At 40.5% G+C, this 12,729-nt stretch overlaps 1 protein-coding gene and 1 long non-coding RNA gene across 2 annotated transcripts in view; one reads left to right on the top strand and one right to left on the bottom strand.

The window, feature by feature from the left end:
- Positions 1-12,729, top strand: part of LOC106056736 (cadherin EGF LAG seven-pass G-type receptor 2-like) — a 99,653-nt gene that overhangs the window by 31,627 nt on the left and 55,297 nt on the right. The gene's annotated exons all lie outside the window — the stretch shown is intronic.
- LOC129925999 (uncharacterized) lies at positions 4,063-5,112 on the bottom strand. Its single transcript, XR_008777697.1, has 2 exons — positions 4,773-5,112; positions 4,063-4,658 (listed from the first exon to the last, which is right to left on the bottom strand). It is a non-coding gene; the product is annotated as an uncharacterized LOC129925999 (long non-coding RNA).

The raw sequence follows: 12,729 nt of genomic DNA, 5'->3' as shown, positions 1-12,729 counted from the left end.
AATATGGAATAGAGTCGTTAACGCATTGGCAATATTCTAACTTACATGCATAGTTACTATTTTAAAGGGCTGTAGGATATTAATAATGCATACACAAAGAATCACTAAATTTAGAAAGCCTTCAGGACAGAAGGCTCAAAAGTAAAGTAGCAATCATACATAAAACACTGAACCATAATCTTCAAATACAAAAACAAAATTTAATAAAATACTCTGAAAGACACAAAGATAAAGGCACATTCCTCGTCCCATATGCTAGGACAAATTTGTACAAACACTCCTTCTTCCCTAGTGCTATTAGAGCATGGAATGGGTTGCCTGAGCTAGCCAGGAAAACCAGTGACTTGGCTGAATTTAAGTCATTGGTTAATATGCATGACTAAATGCATGACGCGTAGGACGTAATCATCTTCTTTTTTGAAGTAACGTCTGTATTATATAATATAAGAAGATAAGAGAAAAAGGTGTGACCTTGTTTAAAATCAGATGAGTTCTAAAACAAACTTAACAATCACTCACATATCATTCAGTACGTATTTGGATCTTCAACAATGACTTAACAATCGTCATTATTTACCTAGGCGGAAGTCAAGTCTGTCTCTAAACAGTCCGTTCATGCCGCGCGCTCAAAAGTGCGCTGGTGCGCACTAGAAGCACTACTGCAATGCGGAGTTATTTCAGTTTATAATATATAATATAATTATTATTACTGAGCCCCTATAGGCAGTACGGAAAACCTTTTCCCAGATACCCCACTGGTCCACAAATGAGATTGAACCACAGCGCACTGAGCATGCTATAAGCATGAAAGTAGCGCTATATAAAAGCTATAAATTATTATTATCATCATGTATATAATATCTCATCTCATTTGGTGTAACGAGGACTAGCGATTGGACCCACGATGACCTAACTATGGTTAAAAAAAACAACCGCAAAATAAAACTCTGTGGCCATATTACAAGGAGCTCGCAAACACCTTCCTTCTGGGAACAGTACCATGAAAAAGAATAGGCAGACAGTGAAAGCATAAAAGAATTGAGTTGCCTACCATTGACAGAGAGGAATGGAGAAAGACGTTCGACAAATCTTGTGTGGTGCCCCAATGGTTCAAAAGACTAAGGGATAGGTGAAGATATAAAATATCTACATAGGTCTTGTCTCTTGTGTGTTGATTCTATAATACTGGCACACTTATTTTGCTGACATCAGTCTCGTGTTTAAATCAACCTTTTTTTTTTTTTTTGTTTTAAATCCATTCCGAATGTTTCATGTTTCTCTCTCGAGTGAACTAGATGCTCGAAGCTAGCAAAACGAATCCTAATCAAATCAATGGCCTGAGTTGTTTGATGGATAGCGACCAGGGTTAGGTGGGTTTTTTTTCTGGGTATTTGTTCAAGTCATTTTCACCGTGAGCATCCTGCAAGACGAGGGTGGGATTACTGAAATCATTGCATTACAAACTGGATTAGAGGGTTGGGGGCTGTTTAGAGAGTTGGGGGCTGTTTAGAGAGTTGGGGGCTGTTTGTCTTGCCTGGGTGTACTTGAAGACATGTCATACAAGTGATATAACAGAATACAGCAAAATAATACTTTTTTTTTTATAGTTGTACACACTAAGAATTTACTGAGCATTACTTTTTTATATTACTTTTTTACATTACTTTTTTATATTACTTTTTTACATTACTTTTTTATATTACTTTTTTTACATTACTTTTTTATATTGCTTTTTTACATTACTTCTTTATATTGCTTTTTTATATTACTTTTTTACATTACTTTTTTACATTACTTTTTTTACATTACTTTTTTATATTGCTTTTTTACATTACTTCTTTATATTGCTTTTTTATATTACTTTTTACATTACTTTTTTACATTACTTTTTTTACATTACTTTTTTTACATTACTTTTTTATATTACTTTTTTTACATTACTTTTTTATATTGCTTTTTTACATTACTTCTTTATATTGCTTTTTTATACTACTTTTTTACATTACTTTTTTACATTACTTTTTTATATTACTTTTTTACATATTACTTTTTTACATTACTTTTTTATTACTTTTTCAATTACTGTATTTTTTACATTACTTTTTATCAGTGACCGTTTCTTCACTTTATTTTGACTTTATTTTGAATTGCCTCTACATAATATTGCTGTGTGTGTTAAGATCTTATTTTATAAGTAGATAGTCAATGTGGACTCCAATGGGCCAGGATTTGGTGTGGCCAGGTCAGTGACCAGCCATACTCTGATTTTCTTGATCCTTGTGGTCTTGACCAAGACTATACTGACAACTGGGAAGACATAGCTCTAGACCGCAACAGGTGGAGAGAGTGACCAAGAAAGCTATGGACAGTGAAAGTACATGGGTCTCAGCCCAGGAAGAAAAACGCACAATCCGAAAAACGGCCAGCTCCTCTACCACCGAAGCAAAAGCCGACTTAACCTGCGCTATCTGTGGACGGGAGTGTCTCTCCAAAATAGGGCTCCACAGCCACATGAGGAAGTGTGCTCTGAGATGAATCATAGTCGTCCTACGACTGAAGGAGGCCAATGATGTGGTCTTGACCAAGACTATGGTAGTGGACTCGATGATCTCATTAAATACGAAAAACTGTTGGACGAGTACAGAAAATTGTGTGTTTGCGTGGGGTAGAGGGGAATTGAGGCATCTCATTGCAATGTCAAGGCCATTTTATTCAACTCACAGGAATGAAATCTTCCTGCAACTTTAAATGCTCAGTGACACAGAAGTTTAGAGTTGTCAGTTAAATGCCTAATGTCACTGTGACATTTCTTTACCATGTTAGTTGGTTGATAAAAAAAAACATTGAAGGAAAGACTCTCGAGTGTTATAAAACTTTATTGTTTGTCTATTTAGACTTTCTCTTATGAAGTGAAAGGCTCACACCTGCTGAGTTACAAAATCTAAATCTGTTCACAATACAGACACTGCGGAGTATCCCGTATTACTGTTCTGGTTTGCCTTGTCTTATTTTACAGGTGTCTTAGTGTAGCGTTGTCTTGTTTAGTCTTGGTCATGACAAAATGTCTGGTGTATTCGACCCCTCTATCGACATGTAATTGTTTGAAGTAACACCTGCCTCGACCACGGGGATAATGTATCCTGCTGTTGAAACGTCACTCGGAGCAAACAAAGGCCAGGGCCGCATGAAATTTGGAAAGGGGCGGGGGGAGAGAAGACAAGGGAGAGAATGCTCAACGGGAATATTAAAAGAATGGCTTCTCAGCGGAAATGGCGACATAGAGTTGACTGAAGGAGGAAATGGTCAAAGCGGGTTGTTAAAATCTGAAGTGGTGGAAGGGAGGGGAGTGGTGCGGACTCTCCTGTCCATTGACAGTCTCCATCTGATGACAGTAGAAAGTCACAAAGTATGCCTACGTTGTTCTATTGCTAAATCTAATCAGCCGTGTGTTATGTCCATTTCCGAGTCAAATCTGAAGGCGGGCTACGACATGCTACATTTGCATTTAAAACGTATTTTAACCAGTTTCTTCTTGTATCTCCCCCCCCCCAACCCTCCTTCTTCATGTGAACTTCATTATGGTAATGTAAAACTCTTCGCCACTACAGGATGCCGACTACTATAAAGTACTCACGTGATTCGCTCGAATCTTCAAGGAATCTAAGCGTTTTGATAAGAGTCAATAAACGTGAATAATTTGCAGGGGTTCTCAATTCTTCTGACCAATGCGACAATGTGTCTGTGTGTGAGAAGCAGCCTTCGGCATGAGATGTAGATGGATCTGATGTATTTGTATTATAGTAGATACCTTACTCTATACTAAACAACGTAACAATAAACGGATTGGTTTATTTTGTTTGGAGGAGCATGTCAGGTTCTTGTATTCTTGTATTTATCAAATTATTATTATATATTTCCAATGCAAATATTTATTAATATTAAATATTATTTCAATTTGTATTATTGTTATTATTTTCTGAACTTATAATATTTTGGCTCAAGTTCAGCCTGACAAGCACATCATACACATATAGTTGTAGATAAACTAATAAACTAAGTGTATGATGTAAATAACAATAAAATTTATTCTTGTGATATATTTACAAATGACTGATTCATGATGACTGATAATAATAGTATGAAATATCAATATGTAATAATATGTAATCTACAATGATCCAGTTAGTCTCCTTAGATACAGAACATTCATATAATTATGAAACACATAGTATATTACCTTAACTATAATAAGTAGTTCAATGGATCACCTAGTCCTTCAATCTCAAAAACAACAACTGGTAATATATGTAGATCTAGCCTCTAGATCTGGTACTGTCCACTGACGACAATTCCAAAAAGTAGAAGTTCATAGTTGACACTACACCATCAGGTCTGACCACTGCAACCCGCAGTCTGGAATCTTGAACCTCAGACTCATGTACAAATCCACGTGCACACCAGACGACCAACTGAGAGAAAGACCTCAGTCCTGTAGACTGTAGACCTAAAGTTGTACTCTCAATATAGAACTGAGACTGAATAAACAAGTCTTGACACTGAGACTTGACACAGAGTCTAACATATAGACTTGACACTAATACTTGAAATAGAGTCTTCAACTGAGACTACGACTAAAACTTAGTCTTGACGCTAAAACCCTATAGAAGATAAAAGAAAGGATTCTTCTAATCATCTATATCTAGTCTAATTATAGACTTACAAATACGAACGAATTCAAATAGAAAAACTATACAATGAAAAATAAAACTCACCCTAAACAGGGGTCAAGATAATCCAACAAGAAAATGTCCAAGGCAAATGCTAAGGCTATCCAATAACAAAAACCAAGGAGAAATTCCAGAGCTCTCAAAACACGTCTATCTGTACCAACGTACAAAACAATGGAGAGACTGTACTAGACGATAAATGACGTAAATCACACACACACTAAATTTACGTCACTAGAAGTTGTGACAAGCAACAAAAGCTCAGTCCTCTAGTCTACACAGAAAATATTAATAATGTAATGACGTCATCAATATAGTGATCAACGCCGCACTATCAATTAGAGAACTAATTCTACTATACAGTTACATAGATAACTGCGACAGAGCATACTAAATGGAGATTATAATAATAATAATATTGTCCTTAAGGAAATTTGTCTTACAATTTGTGCATTACACCAAACAAAACATAATAACTATAAAAAAAAATGTACATTCGCACATTATGTAAACTGTTCATACAAACTTAGCAAACACAAACATTCTTTTCTATAACATTTTCACGTTTCGATAATGACTACACCTTAGAAACTAGATCACAAGTTGGACCTTATTCTACTATACACCAAACAAAGCGTGACGCACTCTTACCGAATAAGTTAAGAGACTTTTATTACAGTGAACAGGATGGCTGCCTGGTCGTGTGGTATGCGCTCTGGATTGTCGTCTCAATGGTCCCGGATTGGAACCCTGCCCGCTGCCATCCCCCGTCGACCTGCAAAAGGCTTGGACTTGAATGCAATGATATTCAAATCTGAAGGAACCTCCCGAAAGTTGTAAAACAAAGAGCATGTCTAGTTATTTCCCCGAGGCGTGTAGTCTTTAGGATTGTATGTAAAAAGATAAAGAACATAACTTTATGGTTTTATACGAGAGGTCAAAGGCTAAACAGGCATTTATTTTTTTAAAAACTTCAGCAAATTCATTCGGTTATCTCGTATCAATATAAAATGTCAAAATTTATTAGAATGTACTATTCTGTGTGAGAGCTGGTATTGGACGAAACTCTGTCGAGGTTGTCATTAACTTCTGTAATCAGGAGAATGGTCTTGCGGACTTGGGGAGATCTCCATTGATTTTTTTTTTTTGCGAACTATTCACGCATTTCGAAATCACCTATGATATCGAAATGGAACGTAACCGATTCTGTGCTCTCTGGGTTTAAACTGAAACTCTCATGGGTGTACATCAATCAAAAGTAATCTGGTACGCGTACACTTCATTCTTAGTTTTAATCCATTGTCCCGGTCGGAGGCATTCCCCTGTGGATGTAGTTTTGACTGATCGCCAACCTTATTTTCCCCTGATAAGCGTCTCGGAGTAAGATTGATTCAGACTTCAAACGTGATCTCAGAGGGAGAAAAAAAACGTTCCTTGAATGTATATAGTAGACAATGGAGGAGGGGTGGCTGTGGTTGTAGTTTGTCCTACTTCGACCTGGAAGTACGAATCACGAGCCTAGTATCGTATGTGTGTGTGTGGGATAGTAAGGTTTAATTGACGTTTCGATGTTTGAACTATATTTTGCGGATGAACAGGTTCACATCAAATTGATTATGGATTATCAGCTTTAAACCATTGTAGTGAATTGGCCTTATTTTAACTTTTGGACATAGAAGATATGATTGAACATTTAGCCACTTATGGGTGAGTATAACTAAAAACTAAACTTCTGGTTACCGCCGTCACACACACACACACAGACTTGCACAAACACCCTTTTTGTCGTCTGCTACACATGTGCGGAAATATATGTGTTAGTACTTCTGAAAATGTTCAATAAAAACTCGGGTTGATGGCACTTTGAGATTCTTTACCAAAGGAAAGGATTTCTCCCATTGGTCAGGAGTGAAAGATTGGTCCGACACCGAGCCCCTTCTTCCATAAGACTCCTCCCCCCCCCCCTCACCAAAGCAACCAGATATATCTAATCACATCCTTGAGCTATCCCGACTAGATCAACGTCTAATCAATCTTTCGACTAAGAACCGGACACAACAGAATGTGTACCGGAAGCTCGGAATTGGAACCAGTGAAATCTGACCATGTGGAGTGTCACCAGAGAATACTGACCAAGTCCTTCAAAACTGTTTTCTTTACCATGAGGCCTGTACAAGACACCAGCCCCCAAAACACCTCAATAGAAAGAAAACTATATGGAGAGCTTCCTGATTTGGAAACCACTGCGCAGTTCATTTCATATATTGGTCTAGTTATCTGAACGCTCCAACGTAATAATGAGAACGAGGAAAAAAAAGAACATCATTGAGCCCTAAACGCAACAAGGTCAGCGGCCAAACTCTACAAGGGATTCCTTTCCTCTGTTTTGCCATACACAAGTTCGAAAGCCGAACGCCATTGCCCCTCCCCCCCCCCCTTTTTTTTTTTGTTTCTAATCAGTATTGCATTGAAGTGAGTGAAAGTAAGTCGCTCGATGTGACACGTCATCATTGTAGCCATAGCCTGACGTTTTTCATTTCGATGACCTATCAATCCTGGCTTGAACCGAGACCAACCGTTATACAAGGCCTGACCACTGACCTGCAACATCACAGCCTGTGGGCAGTTTAGGCCAACAGTTCGCTGTCGCGTCACATCTGTATGATGTTGCAACGAGCTATCGGTCTAAACTGCCCACAGGTTCTGACGTTGCAGGTCAGTGTTGAGGGCTTCTATAACGAATGGCATTGCTTGAACCAAGTTTTCTCTCATTGATGGGAGTCACGTGATGCCATCGCTTCCTGCCTTTTTTTATATTACTTGAACTTTGAACTATACCAGCGTCCCAAAACTAGGGCACTACGTCTGCACCAGACGTAACGTTGTAGTAAGACACGGCGACCTGGAGACGAATTACCTTTGTCTGAAGTGTCACTCTGTTTACCTGTGTGTTTGGTGGGTGAGTGGGGGGCTGTTTCAACAGGTGATGCGGTGACCGCGGCTGTGGGTCGTTTTCACTTCGTCTTGATTGAAGCGCGGTCAAAGTTCAAGGTCCTTGTCCGCTTGTTGTGTGTGTGTGTGTGCGTGCAGTTGAGTGGGGGAAGTAATCAACTCCATTGTTGTTCTGACAAGAAAATTGAGCACACAAGAAACGATGTGCGATTTGTGTGGTTGTGTGTGGGTGAGTGTGTAAGCAGTGGTCAGTTTCTTACTTGAAGTTGGTTTGAAAAGTGACAATTAGTCTGAGGTTAAGAATTGAGTTTTGAAGGTGAGAACAGTCGTAAATAAAAGGAGGGGGCGGGGGTGGAGTCCATCAATGTCGTAAATGACTTCCTGTTCAACTTCAAACTGGACGGCTGACTTCTGGTGACTTGGCTTGACGTTTTATTGCTTGCTTTGACGGACACTGAAATGTTCGCGCAGATCAGACGTTAACTTTTGCTCGAGTGACCAGAGCTCTGGCCCGTGGTGGGTCATTAATGTCAGTCTCGGACCGAAGGTCCACATAAAGGGACAGTGATGAATGTCTCGATTAGCCATAGAAAGTAGATAAAAGATTGTCTGTCAGCCATCGAGCATAGTTACACTGACTGAAATATTGGTGTTACACTCATCAATCAGTTGTTTTTTTTTTTTTTGTTATCGAGTAAATTGTTCAACGTTATGGTTCTTTAGTATCCAATGGAATACAATGTCTACCGAATGAGCAAAAGTTTTCTTGTTTTTTTCTTGGTGATACTTTTTCAGATGTTTGTCAATCCTAATAAATCTCAATACATGTTTTTAAAAAATGTAACTCTTCGCAATGCTGTAAGACAGAAATATATCTAGCTCTACTTCCCCCCCCCCCTTGACACGTTTTATGACTGAAACTAACAAAGGAGTGAGATTTTGCAAACATTTTGTTTCTTCAGTTGCTCATTGATTGCAGCTTACCAGACATATTGATTTAAAAACCTGCAGTCGCTGCAGACGTCTATTCCACACTGTCGCCATGTCGAGGGATCACGAGTGATACCTGGCGCCGCAACCGTAACACCATTTACGGATTACAATCACTAAACTCTGGAACTTGCTAAGCCCTTAGGTCGCGCCCCTCTGTTTTTTTTTTTCAGTATTACCTGCTCAATAAATCTCCCTCCTTTAGCCTGACAATTTCTTATTTCATCTGCAAGTAAAGGTTTTGTACTTAGTCCTAATCTTTTATTTAACTAAGAAAAGTGACCAACGGATTTGATGCGTCAGTTCTTGAAGTTTTCTCTTAAGAAAACTGATTCGTTTGAACAGCTTCAACTTTTAGTATGACCAGTACATATCTCTTTTTTTTTTTTTTTACAAAACGTTCCGAGCAGTATTATTTCAGAGAATGTTAACCATGCTCCGCTCCTTCCAGGAACGTATTCAATAAACCTGAAATACTTCATCGGCTTGATAAACTTTACCCTTACATGCTTTTTTTTTTTTTATAAAGTTTGAATCTAAATGCAGCAGAAACAAACCACGTTTCAATATCAAGTCTCGTCCCTTCTCGTTTATATCCACTAGGCGCGAAACTTGCCATGCAATACACACACACACACAACACTTATTTTCATATCTCGTTAACCTTTTCAGGGGCAGCGAAAGTTGTGTGTGTGTGTGTGTTATCTTCAAGGATGAGTGCATCTGGAGATGAGCAAATATCGGGTGTAATGAAAAGAAATGAATTCAGTTAAGCTTGGGCTGAAGTCGTTCTCTGACTCACACATATTGACTTGGCGCTTCCATGGCCTTGCCTTGCTCTCCGCTGGGTCCTCTCTATCAAGTCTCTTGTCTATAGTTCTTGATGCACATAACCAATTTGTTTCCTTCCCGCTTCTCCCAGGCGTCTGCTTCATCAGAATTACAGAGAGATTATGTGGAATAGAGGATGAAGTGTGGCAATTACCTGGTAGTTTATGAGCTGGTAGAGAAAACCAAAGGTGTTTCTTTTAGGGGGGAAACTTCTCACAATCATCTTTTGTTTTTTAGTAAATTTCTGCATCATAAGTTCAGGGCACTTTTTTTTTTTAAATAGAGGGACGGAGAAAGTTTTCAGCGCTAACTTACTATTTGTTACACTCTTCCAATTTGCCTAATACATTCTTTATCTAAAAGATAAAACCTAAAATAAAATGGGTGGAGGATTTATGCATAGATATATTTAAGAAAAATATTTAAAACAAAACTAGAGATGAAATAATTTTCTTATATTGTTTGTAGATCAAATGTGTGTTGGGTAGGTAGGGGGCCAACGCGACCTACTTATCTGGAAGTAAGTTGACTGAATCTCAATAGAAAGTCTCAAGAAAAGTCTTTCAACATTTTGTACTATGATGAATGTCACTTCAGTCTTTCAGTACTGTGTTCCAATTATGAGCTTCGCGTGACAGTCTGTGTGTGTGTGTGGTTGTGTGTGTGTGGGGGGTACACTATTGTTGTCAGAAGTGAAAACGAACTACACTAAATGCATTAAAGTTGTAATGCAACGAGTTCTCGCGCTAACACACGTGACAAACAAAACACCGCGAGAGAAACACTTGAAGAGTTGTTCAAATATTGAATTCAACGTTAAAAAAAATCTTTGGAAGAGTAATGGATGGCGGAAGTTGTTTTTATTCTTTTGTCCTTGATCTGTTTTCTAATTAGACTCATTCGTTCAGAATCAGAATAGACAGTTTGTTCAGAATCAGAATAGACAGTTTGTTCAGAATCAGAATAGACAGCATAAGTGGTAGGCTGTTAGACGGCCAAGCTTTTCAATGGGTTTACAGCATGGTTTTAGATCAGGGGTTCTCAACCTGTGGGCCGTCCCGAGACATGACGTTAAACTGCGCTCCTCTTTCCTTAGCACTTTTGGAGCTCAAAAGTGCCCTACTTCTTTTCTATCATTGTGTCTGCCTCCTCTTTTCCTAAGTCTGCCTTCATTTATCATCACACTGTCTCCTTAACTTTAAATTCTCACTACGTCCTAGACCAGTCCGTTTGCCGTGGACTGCGACGGGTAAGGGGGGATAAAGAGATCCTGGTGTTTGAGTGGTGGCTATCTGAGGATAAACCACAACAACACAATACTTTGGCTCCAAGTTCCCCTAGACCTGAGACCCAGATGGCCCGCTCTGGGTCAACCGGCTGGTCATGCCGAGCTACAGCATAGGTCGTCGACCTATGCTGGAGGGCGGTGGCGGGAGGGTCAATCAGGGAGCTGCTGTATCGGACACATGTCCGATGTAGCAGCTGACTGAGTATAGCACCTGTGTAGCCCTGGCGGGCTCATTCTGGACATCCGAATGGCCCGTCCCCTTGTTGGACTCGATGGCGGGTGGGGAGCACAGGTGCCGAATTAACCAAAATATATATGGACAAAAAAACACACACAAAACTACTTGCCCCAGACCTATGTCTGGGCAAGAAACGACGAATTGACGATAAAAAAGAGGAGGTCCCAAAAAGCTGTGCCACCTGGCCATCATTTCTGGTGGTTAGATGCACAGAGGAGGGAAAAAGCCTGACCAAGTTGAGCCCTTTTATTATCTATAAGGGACTCAAGTCAGTAGTGGGAGAGCCCAAGAGTGTGTCTAAGCTACACAAAACAATGGAACTCCTTGTAGAAGTAGACAGCAAGACACACTCTGATGGGCTTTTAAGATGCAGAAGACTCTGTGATCTCCAAGTGGAAGTCATGCCACACAAGAGTCTGAACACCAGCAGAGGTGTAATCAGCTCTAGGGACCTACTGGAATGTTCCGAGAAGGAAATAGTGGAGGGCATTGAAGGAGTCACCCATGCCCGGCGCATTACCAGGCGCAGGGAGGGTGAGGAGGTCAAAACCGCCACTATTATCCTCACATTCGGAACTAGGACACCGCCAGAGTATGTGAAGGCAGGATACCTACGAGTTCCAGTGAGGCCCTACATACCTAACCCCATGAGGTGCTTCAAGTGCCAGGGTTATGGACACGGCGCGGCAGTCTGCAAGAGGAACACTGTGTGTGCCAGATGTGCTGGAGAGGGTCATGAGGACAAGGGCTGCACAGCCCAGTTCAAATGCCCAAACTGTCAAGCTGGCCACTCAGCCTACTCCAAGGACTGCCCTGTGTGGAAACAGGAGGTTGCCGTGCAGGAGTACAAGGCAAGAAACGGATGTACCTTTAGCCAGGCGAAATCGGCTGTACTGGCCCTACCCAAGGGCCAATTCGGCTTGACAAAGACCTACGCCCAGGCTGTTGCTAAGAAAGGAAGATCCATAGCCACACAGACGGACACATTGACCCCACCACCCCCTCCTCCTCCCCCAACTCAGAAGAAAACACCGCCAAAGAACACACCTCTGAAGAAACAAGAAAGCCCTGTTGTCATGCTAAAGAACAGGTTCTCTGTGCTCGCTGATGAGAGCATGGAGACTGAGCAGCATGTCAAAACCAATACTCCGGGAGAACCCGGAGACATCATGTCTGACACAGGTTCTCCTCAGAGAACCCAGCCAGACACCCCAACCTCTACCGAGTTAGAGGTTGACCAACTCCCTAAGGGGAGAAATCAAAGCGGAGAGGAGGCCCGAGGTGAGAGAGGAGGAAATAACCTCCGCTCTAACCAGAGGGATCTCCCCTCTCCAGAGAGAAAGACTTCCCCCAAAAGGGGGTTGTCCTCCTCTCCACCCAAACCCAAGAATAAAAATACCAAGGTCACTGGAATAAAGGGAAACCCCTCCGGGGGCCTCCCAAGGCCAAATAGCTCCAAGTAGGTCATCTAGAATAAGCCATGGATTCCAGAATTGTACAGTGGAATTGTAGAGGCCTCAAGGCCAATTACGAGGAAATGCAGCTACTGATGGACTCTGAGACTCCTGTAGCTGTCTGCTTACAGGAAACATTTCTAAAAGATTGCATCAGCTTCCGAAGCTACCGTGCTTACACCAAGAATGTTGAGGATGCAGAGAGAGCATCAGGTGGAGTCTGTATCCTTTTAAAGGATAGCATCCCCC

The sequence above is a fragment of the Biomphalaria glabrata genome, chromosome 4, assembly GCF_947242115.1.
Source record: "Biomphalaria glabrata chromosome 4, xgBioGlab47.1, whole genome shotgun sequence".
Classification (NCBI taxonomy): domain Eukaryota; kingdom Metazoa; phylum Mollusca; class Gastropoda; family Planorbidae; genus Biomphalaria; species Biomphalaria glabrata.
This window is presented reverse-complemented; position numbering and strand designations above follow the sequence as displayed.